Genomic DNA, 11,436 nt, shown 5'->3' on the forward strand with positions numbered 1-11,436 from the left:
TGGCGCCTAAGTGCCATCAGGAGGGGAATCATCGCCGTGGTGATCGTCTTCATCAACATCACCATCATCATCACCATCCTCATCTCTTTTCAGCGGTCCACTCCCCCGCACCCTGCTCTAATCACCTACTTGAACATGGTGCTTTATGCCACATATTATGATCGAATGATTTGTTGCCATCCTACGATGTTTTGAGTAGATTTAGTTTCTCTTTGGGTTGATTGATGATCTAGATTAGTTTGAGTAGTATATTTTATTTTGGTGTTGTCCTATGGTGCCTTTCGTGCCATGCACACGTGAGGGATTCCCGCTGTAGGGTGCTGCAATACGTTCATGATTCAAGAAGAGAAAGGGGGTTGTTGCATATGGGATAAAGGGGACTTGATATGTTAATGCTATGGTTGGGTTTTACCTTAATGATATTTAGTAGTTGCGGATGCTTGCTAGAGTTCTAACCATAAGTGCATATGATCCAAGAAGAGAAAGTTTGTTAGCTTATGCCTCTCCCTCATATGAAATTGCAATAATGATTACCGGTCTTGTTAACAATTGCCTAGGACAACTCTGCACACCGACCCATCATTATTCCACAATCGCTATTTATAATATTTAGTAATATATTCTAAGTAATGATAACAGCACCTACTTTTATACTTTAGCTATATGATACCATGCAAAGTTATCATCTTCATACCCACAACATAGTTTTATTTCTCGTTTCTAGTTGGAAGCAAACATTCGGTGTACGTAGAGTCGTACCAGTGGTGGATAGGACTTGAGAGAATATTGATCTTACCTTTAGCTCCTTGTGGGTTCGACGGTCCATACTTATCACTTCCACCTTTGGAAATTGCTATGATGATTTCGTGCACTTGGGGATTATCAAGCTCTTTTCTAGCGCCGTTGCTGGGGGGCAATAGCGTGAGGTTGATATTCTTGTGTGTGCTTGATTGCTTTCTTCACTAAGTAGTTTTTGTTTTCCATTTTTGTTTTGCTTAGTTGTGGGTGAAACATACAAAAAAATTAAAAAATTAAAATACAAAAATTATTACTTGCCGCTTTTGCCTAAAAACTTTTTTCAAAAAGAGAAGTGATTGGAAAGTTATGCATTGGATAAGTGAGGGTCGACCTTTAACACTTGTGTTCATGCTCATGGAAACAATGCAGAATTTTTCATGGAAGTTTCTCTGAAAATAATTGTCCCCTTGTATATATCCATTTTAATATAAAAATAATGTGCCAAGCTTTGGTTTTAGGATGATTAGATTGCTTGTTTGCTATGTTCGATGCAAAAATAGAAACTTTGGCTGTAGCGCGTGAATTTATATTTTTTACTGGAATATCAAATGCTTCTGAAACTTTTGGAACAATACTTATATACATTTTTTTAGATTGTCCTAATTGTTTATAATTTTTGGAGTTACATAAGTATAAGAAGTTTCCAGATTACTACAGACTGTCCTGTTTTTGACAGATTCTGTTTTGTATGTGTTATTCGCTTATTTTGGTGAATCTATGGGTAATATTAGGGGGTATGAACCATGGTGAAGTTGGAATACAATATATATAATGCTAATATGAAATTGGAATGAGTTTACAACAGTACCTAAAGGTAGTAATTTGATTTATTATACTAAAGGATCTCACAAAGTTTTTGCTAAGTTTTCTGTGGATGAAGTGTTCGAAGAACGAGGAGTTACCTATGTGAGAAGAATAAAGAGAGGAAAGAGGTCAATCTCGGGGATGCCCAAGCACCCCAAGTAAATATTTCAAGGATACTCAAGCATCTAAGCTTTGGATGCCCCGGTTGGCATCCCATCTTTCTTCTTCAACAATTATCGGTATACCTCGGTTTTTGTTTTGTTCACATGATTTGTGTCCCTTGTGTTTTTCTTTTTCTTTATGAACCATGCTAGTAGGAGATAGCCAGTCATTGATTTATAGAATTCTTCATGTGCTTCACTTACATTTTTTGAGTGTGACCTTATAGAATGCTCTTTGTGCTTCACTTAAATCTTTTGAGTATGGTTTTATAGAATGCTTCATGTGCTTCACTTATATATTTTGAGCTTGGATATTGGTTAATCTATATTAATTGTAGAATGCTCCATGAACATCACTTACATCTTTTGGGGTATGAATAAGACTATCATCAAAAGTGGGTTTGGAAGAGTGTCAACTTTAGGAAGTAATGATCCCACTATTTTGGAGGGTGTTGAATCTTAGTATGATATTTATCAAAGTGGATTTGGAGAGGTCTTGAATTTAGTTAATAATGATTCCACTATCTCGGAAGAGGTTCCAATAGATTATAAGAACAAAGTTGCTATCTATGATGATTATTGTGGTAACATGTATGCTATAAAGAATATTGTTAACCATGAAACTTGCCATCATGATTTTAATTTTCAATTGGATTATGCCTCACATGATAGTTATTTTGTTGAGTTTGCTCCCACTATTCTGAATGAGAAGAGTTTTGCTTATGTGGAGAGTAGTAAAGTTTCTATGCTTGTAGATCATGAAAAGAATGCTTTATGTGATGGTTATATTTTTGAATTTATTCATGATGCTACTGAAAATTATTATGTGGGAGGAATATATGCTTGTTGGAATTGCACTATCAAGTTTCCTCTCTATGTTCTTAAAGTTTTGAAGGTATGCTTGTTTTGCCTTCCTATGCTAGTTGATTATTTTTCCCATAAATTGTTTGCTCACAAAATCCCTATGCATAGGAAGTGGGTTAGACTTAAATGTGCTAGTCATATGCTTCATGATGCTCTCGTTATGTTTTCATTCTTATCTTTCATATGAGCATCATTGACATCATCATGCCTAGCTAGAAAGGCATTAAAGAAAAGTGCTTGTTGGGAGACAACCCAATATTTATCCTTAATGTTTTTGTGTGTTCACATGATTAGGCTACTATAGTAATCATGTTTTATAGATTTAGTTTCAATAAAGTGCCAAGTAAGACCTTTATGATGGCTTACGGTGATAGTTGATTTGATCTTGCTGAAAAACAGAAACTTTTGCACTCATTGCTAGAATTTTAAAACATCACAGAAGCGTGCTTTTGATCTGAAACTTTCACACAAGATTTATATAAAACTTCCTAGGATTTCCTAATTTTTCAGAATTTTTGGAGTAGCAGAAGTACGGTTGTTGTTGAGATCATTACAAACTATCTTGTTTCTGGCAGATTATGTTTTCAATGCATAATTTGCTTGTTTTCTAGTTTCTATGGCATATCATTTATTCAATATAAATTGTATAAATGATATGGTGCAGTAGGCATTGTGTGAGAACAATTATGAATCTTGTCTTCGACAGTACCAAACTGAATGATTTACTCTTTATCATACTAACCATCTCACGAAGTTCCGTTAAGTTTTGTGTGATTGAAGTTTTCAAGTTTTGGATGTGATATCGATATGACGAGAATAAGGAGTGGAAAGACCCTAAGCTTGGGGATGACCAAGGCACCCCAAGGTAATATTCAAGGAAGACTCAAGCGCCTAAGCTTGGGGATGCCCCGGAAGGCATCCCCTCTTTCATCTTCAAAACCATCGGTATAACTTACTCGGAGCTATATTTTTATTCGTCACATGATATGTGTTTTTCTTGGAGCATATTTTTATTTCTACTTGATGTTTGAATAAAATCATTGGATCTAAAATCTTGAATGAGAGAGAGAGAGTCCTCCCATGGCTAGTTAATTATTTGACTACTCATTGTCCTTCACTTATATCTTTTTAGAGTAGTTTCTCATTTACTCACGTGCTTCACTTATATCCTATGAGTAAATGTTTGAATGAATTAAATATCATAAATCTGAATTTATATATGTTTCTTATGCTTATACCATGGGGAGTAATGACTTCACACATAATAAGTATAGGTGGTAAATTTATTGAAAGTTAGCAAACATAATATTGCTCACTTGAACAATTCATGAAAGAATGTTGAAGGAGAAGAGATTTCACATATAAATATGCTATCTTGGACATCTTTTGTAATTGTGAGCACTTATTAAAATATGACATGCTAAAAAGTTGATGTTGGACAAGGAAGACAACTTAATGGGTTATGTTTTCTTATATCCGAACAGAAGTTATATTCTCTTGGATCATCCAACATGTTGAGCTTTCCTTTCCCTCTCATGCTACCCAAATTCTTTGCACCAAGTAGAAATGCTACCTGTGCTTCCAAACATCCCTTAAACCAGTTTTGCCATGAGAGTCCACCATACCTACTGTCGTGGAATTGTCATGTCAGATGTCCTAGTGAAAGGACTTAGTAGTGGAGCCATCACAACTAGGAAGCTTAAAGGGGTTAATCGGGTCAAAGGATGCGAGGTTTATACTGGTTCGGCCCCTTACGGTGAAGGTAAAAGCCTATGATCCAGTTTTGAGTGGGATTGCTTATGACTCGATAACTAGGGAGCGGAATCACTTGACCTAGCTCTCGATCTGATGTTACCTGCCCTGAATTGTCGCTGGTTCGTCCCTTTATATATAGAGGTCGACGCCCAGCAGCTCACAGAGTCCAGGCCGACTCATAAACAGTGTCCGGCTTGGTCTCTTAACTATTCTTGCCTTACAATACAAGTCACATACATATGGTGGTTTATCACTACGGGCCTTAAGTCGCCTCTTGGCTTTGGGCCCTTAATAAACCGCAATCTTCAACCTTGATCTTGGGCTTCAAGAATACTTGTAGATAGAACCCGCCCCATCCTGGGCGGGTCATACCAATAGTTATATCCCCAACATTAGGCCCCAAATTGATTTGGACTGGTTCATGTCAATCTTCAACACTTAAGAAAAATCTTCTGCTCTTTACTTATGAAATTTTTGTAACCCGCCATTATGTCATCCTCTGGATTTGTGGTAACCCACCATGACGTCACCTACCATAAATGCACGTTTTGTTCAATGTATCCCGACGGATCTTTATCTTGATGACCATCCCGAAAATCGAGGCATCCTTGTAGTTGGATAACTTATGTTTTTGGCCCCCTCATTTTTCGCGCTCTTTTAGTGGTCCTTCCATATAAATAGACCCAACCAGGTATTTATTCATTCTTCCCTTTCCTCGTCTTCTTCCTCTCGCCCCCTACTGTCGCTCGAGCTCCACCGCTGCCGCAGCGCACCTTCGTCTCCATCGACTTTGGCCGCTGCATCAACCTGAATCCATCCAGAGAACAGGGGCGCCCCTCCGCAACAGATCTACTGATGTAAGTTTTCCCCTTCCTGCATCTTAGATCCATGCTAGGGTTAACGAGTTCCTCTGTACAGTTCGTAGTTCATCTCAGTTCTTCGTGTCTCTTCTGCCGTGGCTTCTTTTGATCCAACAGTAGCATAGATCTCATGAGGTAGCTGTTTTGCATCCATTTTAGGCACTAGCAGATCCTCTTTATTTGTAAAGAACCCTCATTAGAATGCATGAACTCCTATTTACCATGTTTTTAGGTCTAGAAATTTTACTTTTCTGAACAGCCATTTGATCTAAAATAATAGCTGCAGTTTGTGAAACTTGTTTATGCAACACTTAGGCAAAAATCTGTACGTGTTAGATCCATCTAGCCATGGCGACTCTTATCACTGGCTTTAAAGAGGCAATGCTCAATTGATAACCTTGACCACCCATGGTGGTTTAAACAGCTTTTAACGGCTTATAGCCTATGGCGGCTTAAATAATCTTGACATAATTATCCTTATACCATTAGGCCCCTTCATAAGCTGCCATCTTGAATATGCACCGTAATATTTTTTTCCTCTCCGGCTTAAATTTGAACCGGTACTTTTTACTCTGTCTTAGGCTTTCATCACAATGGCACTGAAAGCACCCAGTTCTTGCAACTGGGTCAAATCCATTGTCACAGACAGCACACATGATGACTTTGTGAAGACCGGCTATCTGCCGAAGAAGGAAATCATGTCCTATCGTGCTCCTAACCCGGAGGAGGAATTTCCTCAGCCAAAAAAGGGAGAGGTTATCGTTTTCACGGATCACATGAACGGGGGTTTCTCTCCACCCAGCTCAAAATTCTTCGGAGATGTGTTGCACTTCTTTGACCTTCGCCCACAAGACATCGGACCCAATTCTGTGTCTAACATCTGAAACTTCCAAGTATTCAGTGAAGTATATCTTGGAGAAGAACCCAACATTTTACTCTTGAGAGAGCTATTCTACTTGAACCGCCAGAATGAGTGCGCCAACAGCCAGAGCTTAGAACTTGGTGGTGTCTCGATCCAGCGTCGTAGGGACGTAATCTTTCCTTATGCCAACCCACCGAGTCATCCCAAAGACTGGAATCAGACATGGTTTTACTGCCAAAACACCACTCCGGCTGGTGAGAACCCTCTGCCCAGTTTTTGTGCTCTACGTCTTGGGCCCAATCACCAGCTTCCTGACAAGATTACAGCCGTTGAATGCAAAACACTCGCCCCCACTTTAGCTAAGATCAAAGCTCTTCTGGGGAACGGGTTAACTGGCATCGACTTAGTCCGGGTTTGGCTCGCTTGGCGGGTCATTCATTGAGCCACCGCCCCGACTTGATGTGCACCTACACAGGCAAAAAGGATGATCCTCTATGGCACAACCCTGAAGACTTACCTGAAGATGTCATCAATGATATGACGAAGTCCTTTTGAACGAGAGCCTAGCGGATTGTGGTAAGATGGGCCTAGCCCCCTTCTGCGAAGCTAACCCGGCTCCAATGGTAAGCCGCCCATATGAACACATTACTTTGATTTTTTGATGTTTCACCCATACTCATACCTCTTGCTAACTCTCACAGCCAGGTGATAAATTCTGGAAGGTCAAATATGACCATGAGGCTGCAAAGAAAGCCACGAAGGAGAAGAAAGCCGTCAGGAAAGAAGCTGCCAAGAAGAAGCACAAGAAAGCCATCGCCTCTGACTTGCTTCATCTAGAAGATTCTTCTGAGTCGGAGGTAGACCTTGACTCTCTTGGCTCCTTTTTGAACCATCTTATTGACACTAATTATCAGCAGGAGGACACAGGAGCAAGCCATAACAAGGCTAAAGAGGTAACTATCATTTCCTCCGACTCCGAGCATTTGCCAAGAGAGAAAATCCGCAGAGTAACTCAGGAAGTAAGATTTTCACATCCCTTAGCTTATCAAGATCCTCAATTTCTTTTGAAGCGACAGATTCATGAGAGCCGGAGGCAGACCCAGACTAACAAGGATGTGGAGCTCTCCTCTGGCTTGCCAAACACCCCAAAGAAGCGCCGGAACAAGGTCACCTCTGATTTCAATCTCCTTTATCCTTTGGCAGGTCTCACTCGTCAACCACTCAATTCTTTTGACTCGGATTATCAGGAAACTTCCCCTTCCTCCGGCGACTCAATGCAGTCCAATCTGCCGGCTTTCAAGACCGCACCAGGGTAATGATAACCTTCTTATCCTGTATTCATTTCAATTCATTGAATTTGCACTAACCTTTTGATTTTATGAAGTGGACAAGCCAAGCCCAGCAAAAGGGTCAAGAAGAACAAGCCGGCTGAAGACACGGTCGTGACCGAGCCAGTACTTGGAACAGCCGCGCCTGAGTCGTCAACTCATGAGCCACCACCTGAACCAGCTCAAGATATACCAACTCCAATTGCTGACCCGCCTACTGAGCGAGCCGTTGATGGCTTAGAAAATCCGGAAGCTCCTAGCCCGGTCGGGACGGATGATCCTCAAAATACTAATGTCGAGATCACTAGAACCGGCTTTGTTGAGCCGGGAAGGCCAACCGTGCTGGCCAAGTGCTCCGCCAAGGAAGAGCTTCTGGAACACCGCTGGGTCAAACTTGATGTCACTGACTATACTCCCCTAAGTATTGAAGAGGTCTTTTCCAACTATATGAGTCAAGTGCACAACAACCGTGACATTGAAATTAACATGGTGAAGCAGATGCACCAGAAATTTGAGGTACAAACCTTTCTATGTACTTACTTATCTTTACTATGCCAGCCCCCAAGTCTATTACTTATGATGAATACGCTGTAGACTTTAGAAACTAATTTAGTGATATTAGTAACATATATGGACAAGATATGTAAGAAATCTGGCTTACTCCGTAGTCCCCAAGGGGCGGCTTAACCAGTATGGTTGAACCGGTCCTTCATATGGTTGTATTGAATAAAACATTTGAAACTTTTAAAAAGCAATATGCATTAGCCCCCAAGTGCCAAGTACTCTTGCTTGCAAAGTGCTTGGGACTTACTGTCATGAACTGCCACGTTAAGTAAAATTCTTTGGTAGACAATAGCCCCCAAGTGCCAAGTGTTTATGCTTGCAAAGGCTTGGGACTTAATATTGCATCATGTTTGTCATGATTCTTGGCCCGGTATTTGTATAGGCCGCCATGAGTCAACTTGAATCAGAAGTGTCTGATCTGAAGAACCGCCTTGAGGCCCAAGAGACGGAAACCCAAAGAGCTGACTCCATGTTTAAATTCAGCGTTTCTGAACAAGAAAAGCCGAAGAAAGAATTTGAAATGGAGAAAAAGGCCTGGGCTGACGAAAAAATTGCGTTGATTAATCGAGCTGAGAAGGCAGAGGCGGCTCTGGAAGAAGCAACCGGTGAATATCCGGGTTAAAACGCCATGTCTCTCAGATGGTCTCAGCGATCTTTGGTAAGTCGCCCTGCAAGTGTTAAATTCTTGAACCTTTCAATTGATCATAAAAATTGGAACTAACTCACCTGACAATGTTTATGCAGGCCCCAGGAGTTCAAATTTGAATCAAGATATGCTGATCAAGCTGAAGGTAGTTTATACGCTGGTGGAACAATTGTACACTGGATCTCAGCGTGTCTTAGCCATAGTGGCTTTGACAAATAAAGTGCCTACCCTCCTGGTGGATGTACTAAAGAAGCTTTCTCTGCTACCCCAACGGTTCCATGAACTAAGGCGGTCAGCTACAAGAGCCGGAGCGGTGAATGCTTTAAGCCGGGCCAAAGCTTGGCTACCAGAGTTAGACCCGGCCGACATCGCTATTGGTTATCCAAGCCTGAAGGAGGATGGTACTTCCTTTGAACAGGAAGACTTTGCCGCTTGTGTGAAGGAGGTACGCCACGTGGCCACCCTGATAGCTGACGAAGTGGATCTCACCAAGTACCAGGCGGGTTATGACGCAGAGAATAGGAGAATTCCAATGCCTCACTATAAAGTGACCAGTCTGATCCCCCCACTCCGTAAGCATACCTTCGCCCTTGAAGTTGACCCGGCCAGACTAGTTGATGATGAGGCTGAATTTGAAGCTTTGAACAACATTGACTGGTCATCATCAACCTTCCAGGAAAGGGAATAGGGCGAAGAAGCGGAGAAGGCTAACCCGGACGCTTCAGGCCAACATGAGAGTTAACCTGCCGTGGCGGCTCATTCCTGTGGTGTGCTGAAAAACAACATGAATCATTTGGACTCGGGGAGTCATGTAATAGAATAGAAATAACTTTGATTTGACCGTGCCATAATGTACGTTTTTGGTTCTTAGTACTATTAAGCCGCCATGTTATAATTTTCATCTGTTTTCCTTATGCTTTGACCAAGTCTTCTAACTGTCCTGCACATAGAAATAAATCACAAGATCCCTTGGCGGCTTAACCATAAGGCGGGTCATAATAACTTGATATTTTTAAGATAGAAAAAGAATCACAGATAAGCCTGTTGTAACATATAATGTTGAAACACAACTATAATCGTATACCTGTGACCTTTTTGAATTTGCACTGCCGGCTTATATGACCCGAACAGTAAGGGTGATAACCCAATCTTCAAAAACCAATATTTCCAAAGATATAATGATTCTCATATATTGGCGACTTATTGGCCAATATCAAGCCGGGTTAAAATTAACCACACTTGTACTTTTTAAACCTCAAAAAATTCTCAAGTCAAATAAAGGCTGCTTTCAAAGAAAACTTAAACCAAATAGAGTATAGAAAAGTTAAGGCTTCTGATTCGAATACGATCAATAAACCATTCCAAAGGGGTTAAGCTAGGATTCGAATATGATCATGTGGCACCCAGTGGCTTTGGCGTTGCGCCGATCAAGAGGGTATCGACAGCTATGTTCTCTTTGGTTCGAATACGACCTATGTTTGAACAGGAAGCCCCCTAATGACCTTGAGAGTTTTTTAATGACTCTGATTCGAATATGATCAAAGTCGGTTCCCAAAAGGGGTTGAGCTATGATTCGAATACGATCAAGAAGCCCCCTAGTGAGCTCGGCAGTGTGCTGATCAAAAGGGTACCGACAGCTATGTTCTCTTTGGTTGGAATATGACCTATGTTTGAACAAGAAGCCCCCTATTGATCATAAGGTTTAACGGCTAGATTCGAATACGATCATAAGCAGGATCAAACGGGTCAACCTAGATTCGAATACGATCAGCCCCCAAGTGATCATGTGAGATGACAATGATAATAGCAATGACATATTACCTTTGAGGATGAAAAAAGGACAGAGGTCCTGCTTTATTATTTACAATAATATATACATCATCAAAATATGTACATCATGAGAGTCGGTGGCTCAAGTGTAGTAATGCCGAAGATGAGCGATATTCCATGGTCAGCGGGTCTCCTCCTCCGACTTACGTGAGTCTTTGTGCTCTCGAACATCGATAAGGTAGTCTGACCCATTGTTCAAGTTCTTGCTGACCACAAAGGGCCCTTCCCAAGGTGGGGATAACTTGTGTGTGTTAGTTTGATCCTGGATGAGCCGGAGCACCAAATCACCTTCCTGAAAGGTTCTAGATTTAACCCGGCAGCTGTGATAGCGGCACAGGTCCTGTTGGTAAATCGCCGAGCGAGCTGCTGCCAAGTCACACTTTTCATCTAATAGGTCAAGAGCATCCTGACGCGCCTGTTTATTGTTCGCCTCAACATAAGCCGCCACACGAGGCGAGTCATGACAGATGTCACTAGGGACAACCGCCTCAGCTCCGTAAACCATGAAGAAAGGCGTATAACCCGTAGACCTGTTGGCAGTAGTATTGATGCTCCATATCACATAGGGTAACTCCTCAACCCAACAACCCGACGTCCGCTGCAAGGGGACCAAAATCCGGGGCTTGATGCCTTTCAAGATCTCCTGATTGCTCTCTTAGCTTGACCATTGGATTGGGGGTGAGCCACTGATGAAACATCAAGCTGAATATGCTCACGTTGACAAAATTCTTCAATGGTGCCTTTAGACAGATTAGTGCCATTGTCATTTATAATGTTGTGTGGAAAGCCAAAGCGAAATATCACCTTCTTCATGAACTGAACCACCATAGCTGCATCACACTTACTAACTGACTCTGCCTCAACCCACTTTGTAAATTTATCAACCGCCACCAAAAGGTGGGTCTTTTTATCTTTGGACCTTTTGAAAGACCCAACCATGTCAAGCCCCCAGACTGCAAATGGC

Source organism: Triticum aestivum, chromosome 3B (genome assembly GCF_018294505.1).
Source record: "Triticum aestivum cultivar Chinese Spring chromosome 3B, IWGSC CS RefSeq v2.1, whole genome shotgun sequence".
In the NCBI taxonomy this organism is placed as follows: Eukaryota; Viridiplantae; Streptophyta; class Magnoliopsida; order Poales; family Poaceae; genus Triticum; species Triticum aestivum.